We start from the raw sequence: 24,253 nt of genomic DNA, 5'->3' as shown, positions 1-24,253 counted from the left end.
TTTAATAATTTATTTTTTGCCAACTGAAATAAACGTTTGTTTTTTCTTGAACACCAATAAAAAATTAATTTATTATTTAAAAAAAGTTTGTTTTTCCTCCTTATAATTTCATATATTTATTATCAAAATTACAAAACATAAAGAAAAAGAAAAAAGCTACCCATGGTCCTATCATGTTAACTTTTTCAATGTATTTCCTGTTGAGCTTTTTATTTTTGAATTATAATTTGTGTTCTACTTGACAGTTTACCATAAGCCCTTTTCATGCTATTAAAATTTTTTTAATAATCACTATTTAAGTATTGTGTCTTCACTTTGCCTTGAGGAAAAGGGACACTATATTATGATTTATTAATTTATTAACCTATTGGATATTTAGGGTTTCTCTGAGTGATAGTTTAGTCACCTATATTTGTTCCAATTTCAGAAGAAAAGCAATAACTCACTGACACTTTGTGTCTCTTTATGTGATGTGACTGTAGCAGTCTTATATTTGAAACCCAGGAGAGAAACACTGGAGTCCAAACAAATACATAGGTCTGAAATATAGAAGTACTTTTTAAAAAATTTGCATTTGAATATAGTTGACACCCAATGTTACATTATTTTCAAGGGTACAGCATTGTGATTTAACTTCTCTATACATTAGCTGTGCTCACCACATTAGCTGCTATCTGCACCATACAATGCTATTGCAATATCATTGACTATATACTCTCTATGCTGTGCCTTTTATTCCTATGATTTATTCATTCCATGCCTGGAATCCCAGATCTATCACTGCACTTCACCCATTTTGCCCATTCTCACATTCCCTTCTCTCAAAAGGGAATTTTGTTCCAAAAAGCAACCACTTGTTTGTTCTCTGTATTTATAGGTCTGATTCTGTAAAGGTATTTTTTTAACTGCCACAGTCATTCTGAATTTCATTCATCTCTCTTAACATCCCAAAGATGAACCACAGGTCTTTTTCCCTATTTAACAAAGTAGCAAACACACTGCCTCCTGGTGTCCAAGACCATTGCTTATAAATCTAGACTTCTAACTTTAGCTTCATTCTCTCACAGGGTACCATTCTCTCTCTCTCTCTCTCTCTTTTACAAGATTATTTATTTATTTATTTATTTATTTATTTATTTATTTAAGACACACACAGAGAGAGGCAGAGACACAGGCAGAGAGAGAGAAGCAGGCTCCATGCAAGGAGCCTAATGTGGGACTCAGTCCCGGAACTCGAGGATCACACCCTGGGCAGGCGCTAAACTGCTAAGCCACCCAGGTGCCCCACAGGGTACCGTTCTCATTGGGAGAACAGTCTTCTGAATAACCTCTTAGCCATGTTCACATCGCACTTTACATTGAGCTTGAAACTGAGTCAATGATAATGTCTGGTGGGGCAAAAGCAGGCATGGTAAGAAATCCCAAACCAGTCAGTTTCTTAGGAAGCTGGGAGACAATAGATTCCCCTTAATTTTTCAACCTTAACATCTAATACATTGCCCTGCAATATGATGGGAATCTTTTCACATAGTCCTACAAGTCCTACAAGATCTCTATGCCACTTAGGTGAACACTTGTAACTCTTGATGTTCTGTCAAGTATTATAATGTCATGCTGGGTTTGGATACAAGCGCCATTCCTCAGGCCACCAAATGTACATCCAATGCATTGAATTGGGGCTCCTTGGATGGCTCAGGTGGTAGAGCATGTGACTTTTCATTTTGGGGTTGTAAGTTCAAGCCCCATGTTGGGCATAGAGTTTAGTTTAAAAAAATAAATTAAAGTAATTTATTGTTTGTATGAAACACAGAGTGATGGACCTCAACAACTAAAGTGATTACATATTTCTCACATTCATCAGTCAAATGACATTGAAAATACCATCACAAACCAACACATGTTTAAACAGAACTTGAGGTTCTCCTAGGGCAGCCATCATGATGGTCCTTCCAAAAGTGTTTGTGTTCCTCATCTGGCTGAGCCAAATCCATTGTTTATTTGTTTGTTTGTTTTTATATAATCTCAGGGAGGAAAATGTTCTCTCATTTTCCATTTAAAATGCATAAAATGTCAACTTCTACAGCATGAAAATGCCTTTTGACTTAACAATGTTGACCTTTTTTTTAAACTAAAAATAGTTCTGCAGTTCATAAAAGGATATCTATGGATTATATTCATTCATTCACAGAATAGTGATTAAGAACCTAGTATGTACTGGGTGGTATTCTAAGTGCTATAAACAAGGCAGAGAAAAACCACTGCAGTCATGAAGAATATCTTTTTCAGAGCCCAGAATTGATGAACCACTGTCTTCTGAGATAAAGTTGGTAATGCCAGGAAGAAAACTATTGTTGGAGAAAGACACTGGAAATTCTTTTTACATTTTCCCTCTGAGTTCGACTCTACTTACTTAGAGTGACCAGACACTGAGACACCACAGGAGAGCATCAAAATCTTCTAAAATGAGAAAGGGAGGGATGCAGGGGGATCAGTGAGCAAGTTTCAAATTTTGTGTATGTTGGGAGCTGGGAAGGTTATGGGTCACAAAGAGAAAGGAAATTGTTTAAAAACAAACAAGCAAATAAGTCAATACTGGTTTGGTTACACTTTATAAAAAACACTACCAAGTATGAAAGAGAAAAACAAAGTCTTAATTTTCACTAAAATCTGGATAAGAACTAGAGTTTTAAATCAGAACAAGAACCAAGTAATGCCAGAGTAGAAGCAGAAGTCAAAATGCTGGGTTTTATGGCTCGTTTGAAACTATGAGGTTGCTCAGGCTTTTTAAATTTTGTTTTTATTTTAATTTCTTTTGGTGTTGAAGGAGGCACTAGTAACCAACACTTTAGAAACTACAAAAGGGTTACTGGGATTGAGGAAGGTTTATGGACAATTAAATATCCAAATAGAACTATCACTAATTTAGAGGGTTAGTCCTATGCTTCCTATTGCACTTTAAAGATTAGAAAAAGACTAGAGCCACAGCTTTGGAATTACTCTGGATCTTGTCTGCATAGGAATAGGAAAGTCATTGGGAGATGGCCAAATACTGTATGGGAATTCAGAAGAGAACTTTGAAGAAAAGAAAATAGATTAATTTTGTCCAAGGAAGACAGACAAATAAGAGGAGGGGGAAAAAAGAGAACTAGAGCATAGTATAGAGATAGAATATATTAATCTGCACTCTTTGAAAAATGAGTCTCTCATCATATCCTTGAAGATAATATTTTGACAATTTACCATGTTTGTGTTGAAAGAAGACAAAGAAAAGGACAGGTTGTAAAAAAGAGATTTGATAAAAAGTTGGGAAAACATGGAGCTTTATAAACTCTCATGTCATTAAATATTAGGGTTTTGTTGAAATTAAAAAAAAATGAATTGTGAGCCTGGTTAAATGAAAGGAAATAAAATAAAGAATGGCTCCCTATTTGATCGCAAGGTTGCCTATGGACTTTTGCCAAACTACATACATGCATTACCAAAAAGATGCCCTTCTACCAAACTACTCAAAGCATTTTTGTTGAATTGTGCTCTTCACATGGTTTAGCTTTTTCTTTCTATTCTTTCGATTTTAGCACATCAAGAACTATTTTTCTTATATGCCAAAGATTTTTTCCCTTTTAGATGAAGGCAACACTGATCAATTTCCCTTAAAATTTGAAATGGAATACTGTAAGTCATGAATAGATCATCTCTCTGAGTTATATCAATTGTCAGTCATGATGATCTATATACTCATCCTGAAAGTGTGAAGGAGTTTTCTGGAAAAGTCTAAGCCTCTAAAACATTGAGTTGAACAAAAATCTCTGATTTCCTTCATAAGGAGGCAGCATTTCAATGGTGATCTCAAGCTGAGAAAGATAGGAATTGTTGCTTGGCTCATCAGGATCACAAATAATAGCTGGGCACAAAAAGCAATGTAGTCACTAGATATAATCTGAAACAAGAGTTTTATCCTGCATGCTTACAGCCTCACTGTGACCTAAATTACACACATATGTACACACACATACAATTTCCAATGACATTCAAAACTTCCTGTGAGCAACTGGGAAAGAGACTTGGCCTAGAATTCCAAGAACCCAACCTAAGGTTTTAAACCATACTCATTCCCAGTGCTTTCCAATCGATTCAATTTCCAACAAAATTATCACTGTTCCTGGTTTCAATAGCAAACAGAAAGGAAGAATTGAATTGGGAAGGAGAAAGATTTTGTTGAAAACAAATGACATGACTTTGTGAGAATATTTCATAAGGGCCCCCAAAAGATAGAATCCAAAGGTGCTATTCTCAAGGTCTGTCAGGTTACCTGGGCACAGATGTTCCATGCAGCTAAAGTAGTGGGTGAAAATGATCAGGGGTGGGGGATGGGAACGAAGGAACACTAATGCCTCCTCTTTGCTTCAGCCTCATTTTCTTCCCTGAAACCAAAGCTTGATTTGCTTTTTGGCTCAAGGAGCAGAAGAGGACAGAGGAAGTCACAGTGCATTTCCATTTCTTGTCCAGTTTCCAGTCCCATGTCAGTAGAGTTGAACCTTGGATGGCCTAGCAACATCCCCATGGAGGTCTGCTTGGCAGAGAGAGGGAAGATACTTGTGTTGGAGGACAGCCTTCTGTAGCTTTCAGCCCACAAACTGTCCATCCCCTCTGACCCCTGTCAGTACTACAATGGGAAGAACAAGATAAAGAAAACTTCTCTTCTCATCAAAAAGACAAGAGTTTTGTATATAGCAGTCACTAGACAGTGCCTCCTTGGCTAAGGAACTTGTCTGCCAAAAAAAAAAAAAAAAAAAAGCTAAAAACAAAACAAAAAACAAATAAAAGCAGCCCTGTGACTTGAATAGTGGGTGGTCTAAGTCCACATACATAGCAGCTTCTCCATGACTGACAAATGTCACAATTAGTGGATTAGTGGTTCAGTCATATGAAAATACCCCTTAATGATAAATGGTTTAGAGTTAACATTACTGACACACCAGAAGGCTTATCTCGACTAGATTTTGGATTGCATTAAAATGTGAAATGATTTAATTGCCAAAATTTATCTACTTTTTCAAAATAAGGTTCTGAATCAAGGTGCTGAAGAGAATTGCCTGTGATACAGAGAGTTATTTTTAAGAATAGTCAAGAAAAGAATTCAGATCTTCTGCTTGTTATTTCAAGCTTAATGGTTCACCTTTGGTAGACACAGTGCTTGCATTAGATTATACACAAGTTGGCATGAAGTCCAGAAAGCTTTGAACTGATTGTTCTGAAGCCATATATGTTCTCAAGTAAGAATCAGGGGGATGTCTTTTGCTAACAAGTAAGAGAAATGGGAGAGGAAATAAGTTCCTCAAGATTCTAGAGAAATCTATGGATATACTCAGGCCTTCCACCACATTTCAAGCAACCTCATCTGAAGATTCTATTTCTTACTGAGTTAGCCTTGAAGTCTTATCTGGAATAAAACCTGAGAAAACTCAACATTCTGGAGAACTCTGGGGCTTGCAAAGAATATCCACAGTGTGTGGAAGCTCTGCTTTCCAACTGAACCTCCTGGAATTCTGAGACTTATTTTAAAATAAAGCAGAAAGCGTAGACACAGTCTTTCTCTCTCTCTTTTTCTCTCACTCTTTTATAAACATCTAAGCAATATAGAAATAAAACAAGGGAGGAGAAACTACAATAAATCTTGAAAATGAAATACTTAAATCTCAATGCAATGGAAATGTTCAGAATAAAAGACACATAGAATATAGTTCAAATGGAACCTGGAGCGAGTAATGCATAAGGTTAAAGACATACATACATACGTACATACATACACACCTATATACATACAGATAAATGAGACAGCACCACTTAGTGGTTACAGTTTCAGATTCTGAAGTCAGACAGATATGACTTTGAATCCCAGTTCTATTATTCATCAGATGTGTAGCCTTAGGAACATTATTTAAAACTCTTTCACCCAAGTTTTTAAAATGTATTAAAGAGAATAACAAGCCAATCTCATAGATGCTCATGAAGCTTTTCAATAAAATAATGCATGTACATAACTAGGTTTGAAACCTGGCACAGGTTAAATGCTCCAAAAGTTGGTAAGAGTTATTTTGAAGTAAAGTAGTCAGAGTCTAAAGGAAAGTGAAAAGAAAAGGCGATTTATTTGGTGGACAGTAGCAGGAAGCAATTTATATATAATAAGAAATAGTATGGAAAAATGCCAAAAGGTATGGTGACCACATTACCTGAAAAAACAAATTAGTACACATGACTGGAGAGCAGGAGAGATTATTGCTGTTAGTGTCATCATAGAAATCTGGGAAAGATCATCACTGAGTGAAAGCATAAATTATATTGACAAGAGAGTAAACTTTTCACTGAAAGCTATTAACATCTTTTCACAGGTTCTATTTTTGGGTTACCACCAAATCTAAGCTACTTAAAGCTTCATAAATTCACTAGGCTCTTTTTCTTCTCTTTGCATTTCTTGATGCACAGATTTTGATCATTTGACTGTTAACATTCCATCAAAAGTACTTAAATGAAGAGATTAAAAACCAATTTTGATTTGCTAGGTGAGTATAATGGCTACCAGGAGATAGAATAGAGAATCACCGCAATCTCTCCATCAGAAAATACACTCTAACAGCAGAGAATTTTGATTTTAGATTTTCATGATGACCTTAGACGCTATGCCTACAACTTGGTTCTGCCCCAAATGAGTATGCCTGATTTCATGAAGTGAAGACTTTCGGGGATTATAAAGCATAAGCATTGTGCTAGGTGGAAAGGGAAGGTAATAAATATGGTGCTGGGGGACAATAAACTAAAGTAAAAAAAAATGTTAGATATAAAATAAGTACAAATAGAGCTGTGAAGATTGAGTAGGGAAAAAAGTCATCACTGAGGAGTGACTTATAGCTGTGACCTAAATGGCCTAGTTGGAGCTCCTTCCAAGATTGGAAGAAATGATGTTCTTCTAGGCAGACGGTATTAAGGCTCTGGGCAGCAACCAGCTCTGTGTGCTGGAAAAAAACAAAAAAAGAAGTATGTCCAGGGCATAAGGAAATGAATTAAAAATAAAATTATTTATAAGGTAAGGCTATGTAATAGTTAATATTATTTAAGCAAAATGAATTAGTGTACTATTATTGCAGTCTGCTATAAACTGATGTATAAATTGACACGGTATCAGCTCATAATTCAGGGAATTTATAATAGTAATCTTCCTATTCCATCCCTTCAATCCTTGTGTGGTTGTTAGCATATACTTTCCTACTGCACATTTATACATATCACAATATTTTTTCTTTAAAGATTAATTGTATTTCAAATAATTCAGAAACAGTAGAGAAGAAAAAAAGAAAATATCGAATAGTTACCTAAATATTTACTAATTCCTGAATCCTTTCTTCTTATGGATCCAAATTTCTAACATATAATTTTTCATTAGCCTGAAGAACTTCACTTAGCACCTATTGTAGTACAGCATGCTGATAAAAATTTTCAGCAAGCTAGGAAAAGAAGAGAACATCCTCAAACAATAAACACATCCAAAAACAGTGCTACAGGTAACATCATATGTGATGGTGAAAAACCAAATGCTTTTTCTGTATGGCTGGGTGCAAGGCATGGATGCTCACTCTTACCTCTTCTGCTCAACACTGTACTGCAAATTTTAACCAGTACAGTTAGGCAAGGGAAAAAAAAAGACATCCTGACTGGAAAATATAAAGTTGTCTTGATTCATAGACAATATAGTCATCTATGTAGAAAAACTAAGGAATCTACATAAAAGATGTGAAAACTAATAAATGAGTTTAGTAACTAGAAAGATACAATGAACAAATACATAATCAAAACTTGAAATTCAAAAAAACTATTACAATAGCATTAAAACAAGGAATACTTAGGCACAAATCTAACAAAACATTACAAGATTTGTTTGCTGAAAATTGCAAAACATGATGGGAAAAATTAATGTCCCAAATATATGGTTATATTGATGATCATGAATCATTAAAGATCTGTACAATTTAAAATCTGTACATAAGTTTACCTTGAAAAAAATTTTAAAGAAGAAAGATGCAATAAAAATGTTTTTAGTCAAACAAAAATGAGGTAATTCATTACTAGCAGATGAACACTAATGGAAATATCAAAGGTCATTTTTCAGGCAGAATTAATAGGTGTTGATGAGGATGTGAGCTCATAAGCTGCAGGCAACAATGTACATTGGTACAATCTTTACAAACTGTTAGGTCTTATCTGTAAAACCAATGACCCAGCAATTCCACATCTCTCTCTACCTAGGACTATACATTTGTAATGGATTTTGCAATAGAGGATATTCCATGTGCATCTGCAGTTCCCATAGAAGATTTTAGAATGAGGTCAGAATATAAGAAGTAAAATCTCCATTTAGATGGTGAGACTGATAGATGCTATCCTATGATGGAACCTGGGCTCCTGAGCACAGCTGAGAATCAGGGAAGGTGCCCAGGAAGGAGGTGGTGTAAAGGGAGAGCTACAGACCTCCACCAGCACTATGTGACCTTGTATGCTTGTCCTAACTACCTCTGTGGCTCTGTTAGCATCCACACAGTCACAGCCCTGGACTTGCCCAGTAACTTACTGACACCTGACAATCCAAGGCTAGGGAAATATCTCCTGATTATCACACTATTTCATTTTAATTAAAACTAAATTTGTTCTCTGATAAACCAAAAATCCACCACATGTTTACCAATGGCACGCTTCTACATACAATTTTTTTTTAACTCAAATCCTTGTCTTTTCTTTCCAAAGCATTAAATCAGCATTTACTATGTTCCTAACACTTTCCTGGCACAGCAGGCTGAACACAAGATTATGGCAGCAGCAAAGGCAAAGGGAATGAGTTGAATGAGAAAACAACATACTGTTTGGGAAATTAAATGTGATCCAGTCTCACCGGACTTTAGCAAGTAATGAGCTGGGTGAGGGATGAAGCTAGAAAGGTCGACTATGCCCAGATTTGAAGGATTTCGCATATATGCTTGGATTTTCAACTTTTTCTAAAGCAGTTATCATGGGTTTTTACTACTTCACTCATACTTATAAAGATTGTAGACTCCAATTATTTTTCCTTTTTTTTTCTTAGTTAAGATATTTTGAAAGGCTAATGCTCTCCAGAAGTTCAGAATTGTCTCTCCATATGTATATATTCACATGAGGAATATAAAACTATATTTTCAAAAACAATGTGGGATTTCTTCTATTTAATCTGTGCTTGACAGAAGGATCCAGTTTCCTCTCATTGATACTGGTTCTCATACCATAAGCACTGATCCAATTACTACCAATACCATTCTTCACAGACTTCAATATCTTTAAAAACTCTATCAAGGGATGTCTTAATGAAAGAAGGAATTGAGTCTATCTAAAAAGTGAAAAGAAAACATTTCATTTAATTTCTCTTCTGACTGTGTCATTCACTCTTTTACTGGTTCTTCAAGTTTAAGATCTCTGTTACATTGACCATTCTCTGTTCTTCCAATCTGTCTAAGACCTATGGATAATCACTTCAAACTCTTCCTTGTATCCTTTAGTTTTTTTTTTTTTTTTTTACCTCTTTGTATTTCTGCTTAGTAAAATCCAAATAAATATCTTCAGATCCAGAGGGTGAGAGAAAAGTGAGGAATATGGAAAAACAATTAGATAGGGATGAGACTAGAAGTAGGAAGTCCACCACAATGCCTACCTGTAATCTAGGCAAGAAATGAGAAGAGCCTGATCTATGGCAGGGGGACATAAAACACCAGGATCGGATTCTAGGGACACTAGCAAGGTGGAATTAGAAAACTTTGTTTCTTGCTTTTTCAGCTGCATATTTCAGTTACGTTGACTAAGATTGGTGACAGAGAAAGAGTAGACTTTAGTAAAGAGGATAGAATCCACTGTAGCTAAGAATTTGAAATCCTTGTAAGGCCTCCAAATAGATCTTTTCAGGAGTTTGGGAGAGATGCTGCAGGATGCATAGGTGACCTATGGGAGTCATCAGCATGCAGGCGGTAATTGGAGCCACGGGGTTTAATTAACCTATAAAAGGAAAATATGTTGAGAGAGAATAGGAGGGACTCAAGGACGAGAACAGAAGAGTCCATTAAGGAGAGGTATCAAGAAGCCAAGGGTAAAAAGGGAATCACAAAACTAAGTAATGAGCAGAACCAAATACTACAGAGAGTTCAAGAAATATAAGCATAGAAAATGTCTTTGGATTTAACAATAAAGACTCATTATTGACTCAGTCAAAATATGAGATCATATTTAAGGATGGAAGCCATGCTTGGAATACTTTGAGAAGTGCATATGATGTGATAAAATAGAGATCGCTATTCAGGAACCCTGGCTGTAAAGGGAAAGAGAACAAGAGGAGCACAATGCATGGATGAAGTAGTATTCTAAAGGTGATAACAATCTAAGTATGCTTGGAAGTTGATGGGAAAGAACTGGAAGATAAGGAGAGATGGAAGATTTAGGAGAAATTGGGAAACAGAAGGAGCAAGGACTATGAGGAGTGGAGGGGACAGGAGCTGGGGCATGGGCAGGAAGATTAATTTAAGACTGAATAAGATTTCCCTGTTTTAATTTAAAAGGTAAGGATTAAGGGTGAAAATGGTCTGGATAGGGAGCAAGAAGTAGTTAGAATTTCTTCCTAGTGGCACCTATTACTTTTTTAAAAATTTAATTAACATACAGTGTATTATTAGTTTCAGATGTAGAGTTTAGTGATTCATCAGTTGCATATAACACCCAATGCTCATTATATCAAGTGCCCTCAATTCCTGCCAGCCAGGTACCCTACCCCTCCATTCACCTCCCGTCCAGCAACCCTCAATTTGTTTCCTATAGTTAAGAGTCCCTTGGGGTTGGTCTCCCTCTCTGATACTATCTGATTTTATTCTTCCCTGCCTTTTCCTATGATCTGGTCTTGTTTCCTAACTTCTACATATGAATGAAATTATACAATAATTGTCTTTCTCTGACTTATTTCACTTAGCATAATATGCTCTAGTTCCATCCACATAATTGCAAATGGTAAGATTTTATTTTATTTTTTGATGGGTGCAAAATATTCTATTGTGTATATATACCACATCTTCTCTATTCATTTGGTGCCTGCAGCCCAATGTTTATTTATTTATTTATTTATTTTTTAAGATTTTATTTATTCATGAGAGACACAGGGGGGGGGGGAGGAGGAGAGAGAAAGAGAGAGAGAGAGAGAGGCAGACACAGGCAGAGGGAGAAGCAGGCTCCATGCACCGGGAGCCTGATGTGGGATTCGATCCCGGGTCTCCAGGATCGCGCCCTGGGCCAAAGGCAGGCGCCAAACCGCTGCGCCACCCAGGGATCCCCAGCCCAATGTTTATAGCAGCAATGTACATAATAACAAAAATATGGAAAAAGCCCACATGTCCTTTGACAGATGAATGAATAAAGATGTGGCACGTATTTCTATTATCAGTTATTTTAAGGAAGTGAAGGGAGAAAGTCAATGTCAAGAGCTGAAAGAGAGGAGGGCAGAGGAGAAGGAAAATGAAGATGAGGATCCAGCCAAGATTGGTGACTATAGATGTGTTATTTCAGATCGTTAACCCTGCTTTCATAACAGAATCACCTGGGGAACTTTAAAAAAATACTTATTCCCAATCTTTCATCCAAGGAATACAGATTTTTTTCTGGGCAGAAGCATTTTTGAAAACTCCCTAGGTGATTCTAGTGTACAGCCACAGTTCAGAAAGTACTACTCTGATCCCTTTGGTTTTGTGAGTTTGCAGCAGCAGGGTTCAACAGTCCAGGTATAAGGCAGTGAAGGCAGGTGGTCAAATTGATCAGAGTTGCAGTTCCATTGGACAGATTCAGAGGAAGGACAAGGGAAAGATATTGAAGGGGGGGTGGTCTGTAGAATCTAAGATGAGACAAGAAATGGAGACATGAGGTATAAAAAGACTATGAGAAAATAGAGTAGCCAAGGATTGGTGAATGAGTAAGAAGGAAAGAGTAAGAGGGTGATTGATCTGGACACGATGAAGAAAGGAGCATCCCCTTTCAATTTTCTGATGATGTAAAGCTACTCCTTGGGTAATATGCTCTTAAAATACTTTTTATTTATTTATCATTTTTTAGAGAGAGAGAATGAGAGAAAGAGAGGTGGGCGGATGGGCAGAAGGAGAGGGAGAGAGAGACTCTCAAGAAGGCTCCATGCTCATCACAGAGTCTAACTTGGGGCTCAATCTCATGACCCTGGGATCATGATCTTGCTGAAATAAAGAGTCAGATGCTTAACTGACTGAGCCACCCAGGCACCCTGAAAATACTTTTTAAAACATTTTGGTGCAAAACTATAAAAAATAGAAAATAAAGTTTATAAAGAAGTGGCAATGAGGTCAATGCTTAATGTATGGAGGAGCAGAATGTGTAGATACTGGGGAAGAAGTTTTCAGTAAAAATACATCTATAACTATATAAAGTTTCTTATTTTTCATGTATCAGTATAAGTTTATTAGTAATTGAGAATATTTAGCAACTAAGGAAGTGATTGGAATCTTCAATTTTAGTGTGTATTAGGGAATAGTATGATTTTGAGATAATTTCTCCTCTAGAAGTAGGGACAAGAATAATGCTTTTCTCTAAAGAAGGGATGTGATTAGTAAAATGTAGGGACCCTTGCCATATTGTTATTAGAATCACCTTAAATAATGTGTGTATAGTGTAAGGTTTTAAACAATAGAGGCCCCAGAATGAGATGAATTATCGATAAACAGGCCCAAACAGACCTTGAAACAAAATCCATTTATATTTCTGTAAGAGTATAGGACAAAAATGTGAATTATTCTTAACAGTAAGATGGGGAAGGCAGCAGAAGCCTTTAGATCCTGCAGCAACACAAGTGACAAAGTCTTGATAACAGCCCAAGAGAAGAGAAAGAAAAAGGAGTTCTAAGAATGCTCACAGTATTTCACAAGGAGTCCTAGAAAAAAGATTGAGTGTTTTTCATTGGAATTTTTCCCCATTGTTCTCTCTCATTAAAACTGGCCCTGTTTTGTCTCCCTCTGATACTGTTTGAATTGTAGATTCTGATGTCCTTTGAACTTTGTTCTTTGATAAAAGTTGGGCAAAAAACACATGCCACACACAACTGTGGACCTGAGATGTGAGACTCGTGATAGTTCTGGAGAGAGCTTCCTGCCCTATGCCAAAAAAGGAAGACAACTGTTCAAACTGACCAGGAGGCAAAATATTTCCATGGTTAGTCATTAACATTTACTAAGAGGCATCAATGAACTGCAAGCTTCTTAGATTCAAGGAATATTTCAAAAGATCCTGTTTCCCATTCCCATCAGGCTGACAGAGCTGAAGGACACAGCTCCCAGGATTGGTCCCCATCAGGACACTTCACCAATATGGTTTCTGGAAAAAAGGCAGTTTTTCTGCATGTTTGTCCTCAAATGATAGGGCTTCTGAGGAGGCTAAAAGTAAACATTTGACAAATTAGGGAGAATATGGTAGAGTTTTGTTTTCTTCACTCTAGATTTCCCCCATAACTTTTTCTTCCTTTTGCAAACGTCAGACTATAAATCTAGGCACTTATGATTCAGAGATCTTTTTTATTTGAACACTTTTAGAAAAGGGGAAAGTTTTAAATAATTGTGTTCCTTTTTTCTTCCCAACAGGCTGTGTCTCTGAGTCTGAGTAAATTTTTGGTGCCTCTCCATTACAACTAGCTGGTTTGTATTGCATTCATGTTACTGAGATCACTCTTCTTTCATAACTCAAATACATAAAAAATAAAATATGCGGCTCAATGGGTTTCAACTGAACCCCATATATTTGAAGGGAATTTTTGAACACAGCATGTTAAGTCTATCCTGTTCTTAGGGGTCTGATGTGACAGCAAAGCATATTCAAGAAGAATAATGCTCCTTACTTCTAATGTGAAACAACCCAGGGAGCTGATCCATTGAGCTCCATTTGAGAGGAAGACAGAGGTTGGGATCCTGACTAATGCACCTTATGCATCCTCCGACCCAGGAAGTGAAGTAATGATGAGGTGATACCTAATAATAGGAAGGCAGGGAGTGAAATCTTCTTCATGACTAGGTCTCCAGGAGAAGTGGAGAGAACTCTCCCTTCTTTTGTTTTGTCAAACATGCTGAGAGAAGGTAGATTGGATTGATTAAATGTTAATATACCTGAAAGACAAACACAAAAGTAAGAGAGTGGTATGTTTAGTTTCTACATAGCTACCAGAAACGTTTTTCAGTATCTTCCCACCCCTAACTCAACAAAGAAGGACAGATGTGGCACCTATGTTTAATATCAGTTAGATATTAACACGATTAATCTAGTAATTGGTAAGTTTCCTAACTTTGCCAGAGAAAAATGGTTTTAATAATGAACCCAACCAGCCCAGTCAAAATTTGCTATATTTTGAGTGTCTACATCATTCATGGACTTTTACCTTCATAGAAAGTTCTCAAATCATGTGGAAATAAGGACATAAACCACACAACTGTTTGTATTATTCATAGAGTTAGCCATGTTTTTCTCTCGGTGTAGCTGTTTTGATGGCAAGCACCAAATGATACTGTATATTATTTAAAAGTAAGGACATCTATTAGAGTAGCTAAAATGAAAAATAGTGACAGTACCAAATGCTAGCAAAGGTGCAGAGAAAGTGGATCTCATACATTCTTGGTGAGAATGTGAAATTGTACAGCCAATTCTGGAAAGTAATTTGAGTTTCTTGAAAAATTAAACATACATGAACGATATGATTCAGCAATCACAAATACTCCTGGGTATTTACCTCAGAGAAATAAAAACTACATCCACACGAAGACTTATTCATAAATGTTCATAGCAGCTTTAAAGGTAATGGTGAAAAACTGCAAACAACCTAGATGTCCTTCCATGTAACAATGGTTAAGCAAGCTGTGGCATAGTCATAACATGGACTACTATTCAGCAATTAAAAGGTCTGAACTACTAACACACACCAGGGAATTGTGCTACGTGAAAGAAAGCCAATCTCAAAAGGTCATATACTATATGATTCCATTTATATAATAGTTTTAAAATGATAAAATTACAGAGATGGAGAACAGATCAGTGATTGCCAGGGGTTAGGGAAGGGTGGATGTGATTATAAAAGAGTAACATGAGGGAGACCTTTTTTAATGATGAAACAGTTCGCTGTCTTGATTGTCGTGGTGGTGGTTACATGAATCTACACATGTGACCAAACGTAAAGATCTGTACACACACACGCATACCCACAAAATACAGGAAAAACTGGTGATACCTGAATAAGGTAAGTGAATTGCAACAGTGTCATTTTCCTAGTTTTGATACGGTGCTATAGTTAATGTAAGATAATACCATTGGGGGAAATTGGGTGAAAAGTACATAGTACCTCTTTAATATTTTTGCAGCCTTCTGTGGATCTATAGTCCCTTTAAAATAAAAAGTTAAGAAAAAAATGGAGTATAATATGAAAATGGGGCCACCTTTTGAAAAACTGTCTGAAAAATGTGACTAAACTTTTTTGTGGAGATAACAAAGCCAAAGTGACAACTTAGAGATCTCTACGGCTATAAAAATGGAAATTATTCCCAAACATAAACTGATTCCTTTGTATGAATACTCTATTTTTATGTTTCTGGAAACTGACTCAATGTGTTTATTGACACTCTCTTCTAACTGTGAAATGTCTGTTTTTCCTAATGAAAAGTGTTCCAGAAAACCAAGCAATGACATATATTTCTGTACAGCTTCAGAATGCTATTCTATTGTTTGTTTTGTACCCTTGCCACATCTACTTTCTGAAGACATGCATCAGTTGATAATAGCCACTGGGGGTCAGACTTCCACATGGCCCTTACCAAACATATGATTTCATACCCAGTGCAACGGCAGAAGCCCAGACCTACAGATTAGCAGAACTCAAACCTTCCTTCCTACTTGTAAGCCCACCAGAGCAGACAGAGATATATATGTTCATGGTAATTACCCAATTCAGAATGCAAACATATTCAGGGATTGTGGAAGAGATACCAGAGTAGTTTTATATAAATCTTGATTAAATACATCACAGTTAAGGAGGAATTCAGCAGCAGGCTAGTGTTTTCTTTAACCTCTGGAGATAAAAGCTTCCTTTCTACAATCTAGGCAAGTGGAACTCCTCACTTTAGAAGCCCTACACTGGCCCCTGCCTAGCCATGCCCTTCAACATGGCACAAGAATCTCAATTCTTTTCCAAAGGACTGATGAAATCCTAAATTTCTTCCCATTAGCTAGTTATCACAGAGTGTAATTTTGGGCAATGATGAGCTGAAGATAGTTCTGAAAGAGGCCTTAACAAAGAGAAGATATTTGCTTCCTAGGGCTATGGACAAGGAGCAAAGTTTAAAAGGGGGACTACTATGAATCACAAAAGATAAAGGAAGAGAAATAAACTAAGATCAGAGTTGTCAGATTCTAGAAATTTGAATTCTTTGAGTTCGAACAACATATTGCTGAATCTAATTGCCAGGACATGACACAAAAATGCCAATGGTTGAGCTTCTGCATTGCAATATGATGATGACAGAGACAGGCTCCAAACACCGAACCATGTACACTGATCCAGAAAAGATGTTGGTAATCACCAGTGTTGCTAGCACTGCCTCCAATCGGTTCTCCTCCAAAAGATGGAGGTGGATGAGTCAGAAGGGGACTTCCTGTGTTTCTGCCTTTACAAAACCAATTACTCCAAGGTCAACACATGAGAGGAAAGTGACTGTACCTTCCTAGGGACTAGCGAAGGTATTCTGAAGTGGTCAATGTCATAAATCAGGCATTACTTGATCTAGGGGTTCTTCAATGACTGCATCTTTCTTCTCTTCCTATATTTCTAAGTGATATCCAGACTTTGGGACATACATGTCACTGAAATGGTCCCAGAGACTGTTGGCACCTGTTCTCACACTCTGAGAGTCTAGTTTAGCTTTTACCATGGGATTTCCAAGATTCCTTAGTGTCTCCTTTGCAAACTTATATATTCTTGCTTTTCAAGGTGAGTTGTGATGTCATCACTTAGGATTGAAGAACACTAAGCAATCTAGCGCAGATTAAAAGAATTTTCCTGAGTGGCACAATACACAGCTGGGATCAAATGGCAATAAATACGGTGGTGCACTAAGTGAAACAGTAACAATTAAACCTGTCAACTTTAACTGAGGTTGAGAAAACAAAAGATGTTCCAGTTTACAGTGGCCCCATGCCAGGAGACTGGCTGAGACTGGAGAAAAATCAGACTGCAGACTGAAGAAGGCTATCTTCTAAGAAGAATGTGCTAATGAAAATTTTCAGGAACAGCAGCTTTCTCAGAGTCTCTTCCAGAACGTTAATCAGCCAGGACCTCAAAGTACTGGTCAGTAAGTATTCTCTGGCAGGTGCAAGAAAGAAGAACACACAAAATCTCCCCTGAGCAAATTTAGAGGGAATAAAATCTGATGTTATATGCTAGCTGTTAACTTTTTTCAATAACTATAAATTAACTTGTATTGATGAAAGATTGAAATATCACCTAGACCTTTGAGGATATAAGTATAGTTTATGGGGGAGGCAGGGGCAAAAAAGGAAGAATAATGCTGCCTGGAGAATAAACTTGAGGTTTTCTGGCCTACGACAAGATTAAATAAACGTTCTTTGCTGTTGGCAAAAAAGTTAATTTTAAGTCTCAGCTTCTATGAGTTGATATCAATAGCCTCTTTTGATCAAAATCCAGGCTCTAAATATTCTTTTGAGGAGTCGGGTAAAGATTGTTATTCTTAATAACCTTTTTAGCTAGCTATGACTCCAAAAGTTCTGACCTGTATAATCAAGTATGATGGAGTCAAGCTTACATAGCCATAAGAGTAGAAAGCCACTTTGTCAAAACCTACTGTATCTGAACCCAAACATGGAGTTATAAGGCTGAAATGCTCATTTTTATAGTCCCTTGTGTTCAGACAGGTAAATACCTCCGTTTCTGACATAAAATCTATCTATCGCACATTAACAGATATTCAATATTTTTAAGGGCACCAAGAGTTGGTGGGTTATGGCAAAGCCATGCGACATAATGGATCCAAAAGGGGCTTTGCTTCCCCAAAGATCTGAGTGCTGTTCACTTAACTTTATGCACAGGCTACTCAAATTTCTGAAGCACAGTTCCAAATCAGTAAGTGGAAAGACTCACACGTATTCTGTAGAGTTGACATGAAAATTGAGGAAAATCTAAGAGCTTGCACATAGTGGGTTTCTGTGGATGGTAGCTATGATTCCCTGAATGTGTTGAATGGATACCCTTGAAAAGTGATCAGGCTTGAAATTATTGTGGGGAAGCCTCAAGTCATAAACTGAATTTGCTGCCTTTACTGTGAGAAGCATTTCTAAAATGTCAGAAGTCCTTTCTCTCTCTTTTTTCTTGATAAAGTTTTCACTGGACTCTCTAAGCCAGAGTATGAGTTTCCTTTCAAGAAGTGCTGTTTTCTCTTTATGCAATGACAGAAGCTTCAGGAAGCAGGCAGCAAACTGAAGTCACTAGAGATTTCTTTGATGCTAAGGGCTTGCAGTACACGCTTGTCTCTGCTGTGGTTGGTTTTCTTGTTATCTGCCTCTTCTGAGCGTGACTCTTCTCTCCTCCTCCTTCCCATCATGGAAACTAATGTGACCTTGAAACGTTTTTGTGCCATTTCTCTTCTGGTGCTATGTCATGCAGTCTCTGTGGAGAATTAGAGGTAACTTTAATTCATCTTTCATTCCTCACTTTTTGTCCTCCAAACTTGATAACTGTTTCCTTCCTAGGAAAGATAAAATTCCAGAGCCTCTCCTCCTGTTGAACTCCATTCTCCTTTCACTTCTGAGCAGTGAACCACCTCATAATTATTATTCTTCACATGAAACTCTCCCATTAGACTTCCTGTTCTTTTATTTGTTCTTGTGGATAAGAGGATGAAATGTGAGCTGGAAGATAATATTATAAAGCCCATTTTCATCTAAACGAACTAGGCACCAAATTAAGGCTTCAGGGTCAGGCTGGGGAGGGCAGGGTGGGGGGAAGGATATATACACATACAGACACACACATATACATATATATATATACATACATTGGGGAGAGAGAGAGAGAGAGAGAGAGAGAGAGAGAGAGAGAGAGAGAGGTGTTTAGTAGGGGCTCGTAGGGCTCTGGCCATAATCTTGTTTGGTGTAGAGTAGTTGAGTGAACACAGAGATATTGAACTTTGTGATGACCCAAAGCATGGAGAGATAATTAAAGTAAAAATTGAAAGAAGAAAAAGGAAAATTATTCTAGCATATTAGAGTTATGGACTAATGCCAAGAGAACAGAATTTAATAGGAATGAATGCAAATCTGTACATTTAGTGTTTAAAAGCAATGCACTATAGTATGAGACATCTTTTAAAAAACATCTTTTAAAAACCCCACGGTGATGGGGATATATCAAACGGACACTGGAGTTATCTAAAAGCTCCCAATGTCAAAACTGGAACAATATGAGTACCATGATAAATAAATAGTGTCAGATTATAGCCCAAACATAAATATACATGAGTCCATACTAATATAAATAAGTGATTAAATAAATTAATAACTTTGAGGGAAGAGAAAACTCCTATATAGAAGAATTCCAAAGAACTAGTGCAGATACTCTATTCTCATGGTGGAGCAGAACTCGTAACTCCTTACATGTAAGCTCTGCATAGTGCCTTCCTTCAGAAGAGTATGGTATGGAAAGGAAGAAACAAAGGTAACTTTGTAGAGGAGAAACCTGATCAGTCAGGTAACCAAGGTCAGCTTCAATAGTGATAAGTCATGTCGATAGTATGTTACTCTTGATATGTATGATGAGGATGACAATTTACCTCTAAGGTCTTTGTCCCCAAAACACATAACCCCAGTCTAATCATGAGAACATCCGATAAATCCTAATGAAGGGGCAGTCTACAAAACACCTAATCAGAATTCTGCAACACTCTCAAGAGCATCAAAAACAAGGAAAATCTAAGAAACTGTCCCAGGCAAGAGGAGTCTAAGGAGACAGGATAATTAAATGTGTGGTTGTATCTTGGATGGGAACCCTCAACAGAAATTGGGCATTAGGTAAAAATGAGGGAAGTTTGAATATAGACTTCATTTTTAAAATATTTTATTTAAATTCAACTGGCCAACATATAGTATAACACTCCGTGTTTATTCCATCAAGTGCCCTCCTTAGTTCAAGTATAGATTTTACTTAGTAACAGTGTACCAATATTAAGTCACTAGTTGTGACAATTGTACTATACTAACATAAGAACTCTTCTTAATGTCAGTGCAATTTTTCTATACCGTTCTAAAATAAAAGGTTTATTTCACAAAAAGTAGTTGAAAGGTGAGAGATAAATTAGATCTTATCTTGAAGCAGCACATGTGAAAAATATTTGGGAATGTTAACCAAAGTAAAGTTTAATAGCTAACAAAGTAGCAGAATTTTGCTCTGCAGTGTGGACAAGGTGAAGTGCTGTTGTACTGCGCCTGGGTGCAGATGGAGTAAACGGTGGACCAGCAAGATGTGAGGAAAGAGAGCTGCTAATGAGTAGCAGTAGCTCAAGTAGAAGAGGGAGAAAACATAGCGCTTCATACTCCAGAGGCATGGGCTAGAACCTTTGATTAAACTAAGAGACACAGGCACATGGGTGGCTCAGTGGTTGAGCATCTGCCTTGGCTCAGGACACCATCGTGGGGTCCTGGGATGGAGTCCCACATCTGGCTTCCCGCAGGGAGCCTGCTTCTCCCTCTGCCTAGGTCTCTGCCTATCTCTCTGTGTCTCTCATGCATTGCATAAAATAAATAAAATGTAAAAAAATAAATAAAATAAAATAAAATAAAATAAAATAAAATAAAATAAAATAAAATAAAATAAAACAAGGGGCGTCTGGGTGGCTCAGCGACTGAGTGCCTGCCTTCCGCTCAGGACGTGATCCCGGGTTGTGGGATCTGGTCCCGCATCCTGCTTCTTGCATGGAGCCTGCTTCTCCCTCTGCCTGTGTCTCTGTCTCTCTCCATGTGTTTCTCATTAATGATAAATAAAATCTTTAAAAAAATAAAATAAAGTGAGAGACGCAGATTTTACCTCAATCAACTAGCCCTGTCCACATTAACAATGGGAGATAGAAAAAGAGGGGGTATACATACAGAAAAATCAGAGCAAATAGAATATACTGCATATGATGTTAAAAGAAATCCAAATGCTACAGTTACTGGAAAAAATGTGAACATCTAAATTTATCAGTTAAAAGACAGATTAGCATAATGGATTTTTTAAAATCCAGCTACATGTTATTTATAAAAGTCATACCTGCGCATTGAGAATTTAAAAATGGAGCAAGTTATATCAGAGAAATACTGACAACCACAAAACAATATCAAAAGTTAGAATATCTATTAATAAAAGCCAAAACACACTCTTAAACAAAAAACACTGTTAATTCAGTTAGTATTCAGTTTGACCGATTATAGCATAAAAACCTTAAATAACAGTAGCTTAAAAGTAATAAAAGTATATGACTTTTATGCTCATAAAAAAAAATAGGCATTCCAGGCTGGGATGACAGACTTCAGATGTTACCAACACAAATCCAGTTGAGAGCTGGGATCTCCCCGGGGAGACATATTCCCAATGATCACTTCAGATTTAGGTGTAGAGGACAAGGAAGAACTTTCCAGAAGGGGAAGGCAGAGGCCAAAGGAAAAATGCCTGGTAAGAAATGGAATCAGGATCTAATCAAGGAATTTTCTGTACCACACAGAATAGGAGGCTTTCCCCAGCCCTGCCCAGCAGAATTTGTCTAGCCATTGACCAGTGATGACTGTGTCTCTTCCATTCTTCCATTTCAAAACAGGAATTTTTCTTGAGATCTCCCTGTTCCTGCTTCTTTGTTGTATATTGGGAATGTGTGTATGAGATACCTATTTATCCAGTTAGTTCATAAGTCATGAAAACAAAGTTACATTCAAACCTGAAGGAAAGGCTGTGCACAAACCAAGCATCTTAGATTTTGAGCCGAAGATAGTCAATGAATGGGCCTTTGGGTTGTATTTTTGGGAATAGGGTGGTTTTCTTCTTAAGTATGAAAAAAAAGGAAAATATATATTTAGAGACAAAAAGGGTAGACTTCAGAGACTGTTTTTTTTTTTTTAAGATTATTTATTTGAGAGAGAGAGAGAGAGAGTAAGTGGGGGGAGGAGCAGAGGAAGAGAGAAGCCAAGTAGACTCCCTGCTGAGCATGGAGCACGATGCAGGGCTCCATGATCCATGAAATTATAACCTAAGCTGAAATCAAGACCTGGATGCTCAACCCACTGAGCCACCCAGGTGCCCCCAGAGACTGGCTATTTGTTCACCAAATCCATTGTCTCTTATTCCAGCACACAACTAAATTTCATTTCCCATTCATCCTTGTGGTTCTAGTCAAAGAATGTGAATGGAAGTGATACACACACTTCTAGGCCTGGACCACAAAACCCTCCTCTTATGTGATTTTCCATCCTATTTCACATTCAATCATCTTATTGTAGACAAGATGGGGACTTTGGAAGCCAGCTATTGAAGAAGGTGGAGCTGTAAGATGAAAGAGCCCCAGATCCCTGAATCACTATGTGGAAATGAGCTAGCCTTTTGTTTAGAGCTGCATTTTACACTTTATATAAGCCAGAAATAACCTTCCATCCTGTTTGAGTCATTATACACTTTTTAAGACTTTTTTTTTTGAGGAGTTCTAGGTTCACAGCAAAACTGTGGGAAAAGTACAGAAATTTCCCATATGTCTCTTGCCCCGACACATGTACAGCCTCCCCCTTAACACAATCCCCGACCAGAGTGCTCCGTTTGTTACATCGACGAATTTACATTGACATAATAATCACTCAAAGTCTAGCTTATACTAATGTTTACTCTTAGTGTTGTTCATTCTATATGGGTTTGTACAAATGTGTGATGGCATGTATCACCATAGTATCATACAGAGTATTTTTACTGCCCTAAAATTGCTCTCCGTTCCCCCTATTCTTCTCTTCCCCATACCTCAACCCCTGGCAACCACTAATCTTCTCACTGCCTCCATTGTTTTCCCTTTTCCAGAAGGTCTTATAGTTGGAAATATACAGTGTGTAGCCTTTTCAGATTGACTTTTCTAGTTAGTAATATGCATTTAAGTTTCCTCCATGTCTTTTCATGATTTAGCAGCTCATTTCTATTATATATTCTTTTATCTTAGACAGAAACTAGCTTTACCTTAACTGTTACAACAAGACTAAATTATAAATTCCATGTGGGAAAGAATTATATTTTCATCTTTCTTTGACACATAGCAGTCTCTTCTAGAATCTATATAGATATCTAATAAAGTATTCCTGATATTTACAGTAAAAATAATACTGCTTGATCTTATGAAGAGCCTAGTCCTATCCTAGCTTTTATTCTCATATATTTCTCAACTAAAGTCCCCCTCTTAGCCTTATAATCCATTTCCCAACTCAGTCTTGATGTATACTAATTTTTATCTGATATTTTTCTTTCCATAAAAACTTCCATTCCACTGTTTGGGAGAGAGAGTGGATTGTTCTTCCAATGTCTATTGTCCATTTGAACCATACTAATAGATTTTGAATTTTAGCTATGTATATGTGACCAACCAAAATATATATTGTGCTTCCCAGCATCCCTTGTAGCTAGATAGAGACAGTTGGTTAGGTTCTTACCAGTTGGATACAAACAGAAGTTTGCCATTTCCAGAAAGTATCCTCTTTCTTGATTGCCAGAACGCGGATATAATTGCTAAAGTTCCAATAGGCATCTTGGACCTTGAAGTGACCTTGGGGATGGAAGCTAAGCACGGCAGAGATACAAGAGAAAAAGAGGCAAAGTTCCTGTCACTAAGGAATAGCATATCAGCCTTGGATGACTGCCTACAATTTTCCCCCCAAGGGATATCATATTATTTATTTTTGTATAACTTAATTTATATCTAGCATCAACATTCTTCCCAGCAGCAGAAAATTTAATTAATTCAGAAAAAACTCAGTCAGAATAACACATATATTAGGCTGCTGGAAATTGTAACACAGCTCATTAAAGCTGTTTTTTTTTCAGTCTTTTTTCTATCATTTTTAATAGTTTTATTGCCATGTCTTCTTA

Source organism: Vulpes lagopus, chromosome 4 (assembly GCF_018345385.1).
Source record: "Vulpes lagopus strain Blue_001 chromosome 4, ASM1834538v1, whole genome shotgun sequence".
NCBI classification, from domain to species: domain Eukaryota; kingdom Metazoa; phylum Chordata; class Mammalia; order Carnivora; family Canidae; genus Vulpes; species Vulpes lagopus.
The sequence above is the reverse complement of the archived record's forward strand: the minus strand, read 5'-3'. Positions refer to the sequence as shown.